The sequence below is a fragment of the Arachis ipaensis genome, chromosome B10 (genome assembly GCF_000816755.2).
Source record: "Arachis ipaensis cultivar K30076 chromosome B10, Araip1.1, whole genome shotgun sequence".
In the NCBI taxonomy this organism is placed as follows: Eukaryota; Viridiplantae; Streptophyta; class Magnoliopsida; order Fabales; family Fabaceae; genus Arachis; species Arachis ipaensis.
The window spans coordinates 6,688,877-6,694,453 of NC_029794.2; the positions used below are offsets into that span (position 1 = coordinate 6,688,877).

Consider the following 5,577-nt stretch of genomic DNA (forward strand, 5'->3'; position numbering starts at 1 on the left):
ACAACAGCAACTAATTGTTTAGTGAATTTAATCACTTGTTAAATTCAGCAGGCAAAATTTAAACTATTAGTCAAAATTCTGTTTTCATATATCAATTACACTTTATTATGCATGCATGTTTTCATATATATCAAAAAAAAATTTCATATATGCATGTTTTCATATATAATAAAGTGATTAGAATTCATAGCAATAAAAATAGAAAACAAAAACATGCTTACTGCCATGGCACATTTCTAACAAACATTCTATCTCCTTCGTTATCCTCATAAGCAAGAGTATACTCTCCACTTCCATCTAATAAACCTGTTATGACTTTTTCTTCTTGTAGCTTGTTAACTCCACCACCAGAGGAATCATTTTGAGCTAATGAAGACAAAATAATTAAAACAAGCCAGCTTTAGTTTCATTATCATAATGAGAACAAAATAAGAACCAACAATAGGCCAAGAATTCAGGTCAATTGACAATTCACACTCTTAGTTAATAACAACTCCATAGCTAATAAGCACTTTACGCTGGCAATCAAAACTTTTTGTCTCAAATACATCAGAAAATTCAAAGTATTCTAGCTAGCTTCATATTTAAGGTTGGTCACAAACAAGTGATATGCTATAACCAAAGCAAAACTGAAAATGCCAAGAAAGTTGGCAATGAATCCTAAGACTTAATCATCAGTCATCTCTAACTTCTTGAAGTAGACAAGCAACAGTAAAGGGAGATAAGCAAATCATCAAATACAGATGGTTAACACAATCTCAGATATCATTATTGAATCAAAATCCACAAACAAATTAAATACAATGCCCAGGATGCCAAGATACTAATAAACACCAAAAGTTGTAAAATTAACATAATTGAACTCTATGAAAATATGATTCAAACAACTCCATTTGACTATGATATACAAGTCATAACACTAACAAATTTTTCCCAATATTTCAAAACTACCAAATTCAAATCCCAAAAACCTTGCCTCACTGTTATTGTCTATCACCTGTTATGACTTTTTCTTCTTCTTGTAGCATGTTAACTCCACCACCATAAGAATCTCTGAGCTGATGAAGACAAAATAACTAAAAAATAAGTTAGTTTCAATTTCATACAATTAGACCAAACCCAATATAATGGCAAAACAGTGATTTAAGTTTTTTTAATAAGAAATTAAAAGAAACACTATAGAAAGAGTAACATATATGATCAAATTCAAATTCAATTTCTCATGAATTAGCAGTAATTAACCATAGAGAGCATTGATAATATAATTGTAAGCATAGAAATGGAGTTTGTATGAGCCATGATTGTACCATTTGTTGGACAGCTAAGACAAAAAGAGTTGGATTATAAGTTGGTTAGGTCCACTTCTAGCTGTAATTTTAACCTTTAACTAAAACACGTTTAATTTTTGATATTTTTACCGTAAAAAAATTGCATAAACTTGTACTTCACAAAAATATTTGCATTCTATTATATTATTTTTATTGAGTTTATTTATCACAACAGAGTTCTTCCTTTTGCAGTGATGAATCTCTCTCCTATGCTTAACTTATAAATGAAAAAAAGAAATCTAAGATGTAAATCTTTGCCCCTGCTATTCTAATAATTGTCATAACAAAGATAAGAGGTCCACAGAGCTAGTCAAAAAAACCAAGGATAAGATACGTACATGATGACTATATATAAAGAAAATTACAAAAAGATATTTATGAATATACGCGTTAATTTGTACAATGAAGTAGCCATATATATCTATTCCGAATAGGGTCCCCCAATGGAAAGAAGGCATGTGATGATTCAAGTATTGGTCTTAGCAGTTCTAAGAATTTTGGTAACATAACATGAATAGAAAAGTGATTTCCAGTGAATTTCACCAAACTTCAACCATATTAATCAAAGTATGAACATGTATGAAGTATGAATAATAAGATCCCAAACAAAAACAATAATGATATACAATAATTCAAGCATGTTAGAACTTAGAAGAGTACCTTAATAAGGAAGAATATTCAGTTATCTTCGTTGTGTGGAATTTGGTTAAGGGAAGATAATAAGACTGCAATTTTTCTTCTTTTCTAATTCTTCTTCCCTTGTTAGTATATAACATGTAACAAGCTTATGTTACATACCAAAAGTGCAAACTGCAATAACAATATATTTATGAAGTAAGAGAGCAGAAGAACCAATCAAATGCAAGGGTGGGACCCACTGAGTTGCACACGTGGCAAATAAGGGGGAACAAGATTTTGCTACCATGAGGCCAGGAATGTGAATACTCAGTTTCTGGCAGTTAATAATAATAATATAAACAGCAACAAACGTGGAACGCTCAAGAGACTAATAATAATAATAATAATAATAATAATAATAATAATAATAATAATAATAATAATAATAATAATAATAATAATAATAATAATAATATAAACTCAGAAATAAAGATACAATCTTCTCATTTTATTTTCTGTTAGTTATAATAGAACCTTGTTTTTTGCAGTGGACTGAGGAATGAATGCAGAAGTAAAAGTAGAAATGAGACTATCTGATAAAAGCTGAAACTTATAACAACCAGCTATATATTAGTTTCGCATATAATACTTTCCCTGTTTCCCAATTGCTAATCTCAAAATATCAGCACTACTTACCCTGTTTCCCAATTTCTACAGAGTACATAGAATGAAAATAAGCTAAAATTCAAAATCATAATAAAAGAACCAAAATAAAATGGTACTGCACAAAGCTATGTATGTAAAAATAAGTTTAAGTTTAACTAGAAGATTTAAAATACACATGCAGTTCCATTAAACCCACACAGTGACAGTAGAGTTACCTCAACACTAATACACACAGCAACAAGTTTCATATAACCAAAAATTAGGATTCAAAACACAAAAATAAAAAATAAAAACAGAGGTAAAATCATGAGTACCTGCAGAACAATGATCAGCGGTGATGAACCCTAGCAGAAGAATGCTGGCAAATTAGAAGAGATCATAGATGAACGGCAAGCAAAACCTAAAGACTTTATAGATCTGGTTACAAAATACACAAATATGAACGGCAAGCTCGAAACAGCAACATTGTTACCAAAAACCCTATAATAACAACGTCAACGTTATTAAAATTAGGATTCAAAATGAAAAAGAAAAAGGAATAGGCAGAATCATAGGTACCCGGTGATGAACAAGCGAGCAGAAATGATGGAAGCTCGAACTGCTAGCGAAGACGATCGAAGGTCAAACGATGGCGACGCGAGCAGAGAGGAACACAACTTCAGAAGTAACGATGAGGAAATGCAAGTCAGCGACGAACACGACGGCGATGCGAGCAGCGTCAAGCACGACGGCGATGCGAGCAGCGACAAGCACGACGGCGATGCGAGCAGCGACAAGCACGACGGCGATGCGAGCAGCGACAAGCACAACGGCGATGCGAGCAGCGATGAGCACAACAGTGCGCGAGCAGCAACAAGCACGACGGCGATGCGAGCAGAGAGGAACACAACTTCACAAGCAACGATGAGAAAATCGAACAAACAAGGGTAAATCGCGCAGAAGGGTTTGAAATGGTTGGGGTTAGGGTTTCTAATTGAAAATAAGGCTTGGAATTTTGTTTTGAACTCAGTAGGATTTGAATCAATGCAGAGGATAGTCGTCGGTGGTTTATTGATGTCGTCACGGCTGCGCCACCACGCTGAGGAATTGTAGCTGCTGCTATGGCTAACAAGTGCAGCAGCACCTCTTGCACAATGAGAAGAGACGTGGGTGGGTTTCGGGTTCTGATTTGGACTTGGACTCTTATTGGTCCAGGTCCTTGGCCAAAAAAAAAAAAATCAGTAAATAATATATAAATTATAAAGATGTATTTTGTGCTAAGTTAAAAAAAGGAAAAAATATATTTTTGTTAAAATATTGGAGAGAATGTCAAAATTTTAGAGAAAAAATTTTAGTTGAGTTTTGGCAACATTTATAATGAGAAGCTTATTAAAAATTGTAAGAACAACACCTATAAAGTGTAATATATAAATATCACAAATGTTGCTTGTTTAATTTACAAAAGCAATACTTTTTACTTGTACTTTAATTGATCAAAAAGGAACATTTATAGTGTGTTGTTAAGAAAGAGTTGCAACAGCTTTATTTTTATGTAACAAATATTAAATGTTGTCTTTAGTTAGTTTAGATAACACTTTTTGAGTATTATTTGCAGGATATGTTGCAATAGCTAAAAAATGTTGTAGTGAAACACCATCGAATATTTATTATTCGAGTAAAATATTATTTTTGTCTCCAACATTTGGAGTAAAGTCTTATTTGTGTTTCTAACATTTAAATTGTCTTATTTGTATCACTAACATTTATAAAAGTGATTTAATGTTATCCTGTCGTCAATTATACATCATGAATTATAGTTGGAATTTTGAGAATCCCTTCTTGAAATTAGAAATTTAGAATACAAATATTTTGGATAGAACTGGTAATTCACTCTAAATAATAGCTCATAAAAAATATCCCTAACTTTTAAAAGTCGCAAGTATAAGCACATGAGCTTTTGATTTATCAAATGCAAAACGAGGTGCTTATGCTTTTGGAAAGCAGAAGCATCTCTTCGAAAAATTTTACTAAACTAAGCCTAAGTCTGTTCAAAATTATACCTTCAAAAATTTCACAAATACAAAACCAAATTATTAAAATAAGTATTACATAATATTATCATATGTTCAAATTCTTCCTATGATAACAAATGGATCTAGACAAGATATTATTAATGCATCAATTGATTCTTTTTATCTATGGCATGAATAGAAGTTATTAACTTTAACTCAGAATATAAGATTAAGGTCTTCAATAAAAAATGGAAACGTCAGAGAACGAAGAGAATCTGTATAATGGATTCTTGATTTGAGAGATAGAAAACTTGCACATTCAAAAAATGAATACAATGTAGTGCCTATACTACCTGAACTCTTAATTACAAATTTTTATTACTCAATTCATGTAATTGTTGAATTAAGCATGTTTAATTAATACATGATTTAGAATTATGATTTAGAATTATTAGTTATATTATTGTGATCATATTTTTAAACTCAATAAATATATATAACAAATATATCATTATCCAATTTCTATATGTTCTTTTTATATTTTTGTTATTAATTTCATAAACTCAATCACCCACCCGCGCGTATGCGCGGGCCTCTTGCTAGTATATATATATATATAAGGCCAGTTCTACTATGGTTATGGTTTGGATGATTATTGTGGTTACTATTTTTTCTACGAATCAGTAACAAAGTGACTGATTTAAACGACTCTTAATTGAGTTTATAGAATTCTTTTATAGAATTCTTTGCAATTTCAATTCCTTCTTAGTTTCAAATGACACATAGTTTTATTTTTATATGAAAATATATTGAGACAAAAATACAGAAATATAAAAATATGTGTGATAAATGAGACATAAACAAAGACATTTTGAATTAGTATATTTTTGAGACTATCTTAATAAAAAAATATAAAGACTTTTTTTTTGTCTCTCTAATATTACTGTTATAAAATAATATAGATTCTTCTAGTT

At 30.8% G+C, this 5,577-nt stretch overlaps 1 pseudogene; it reads right to left on the reverse strand.

Moving 5' to 3' along the window:
* Positions 375-970, reverse strand: LOC110267492 (annotated as a pseudogene).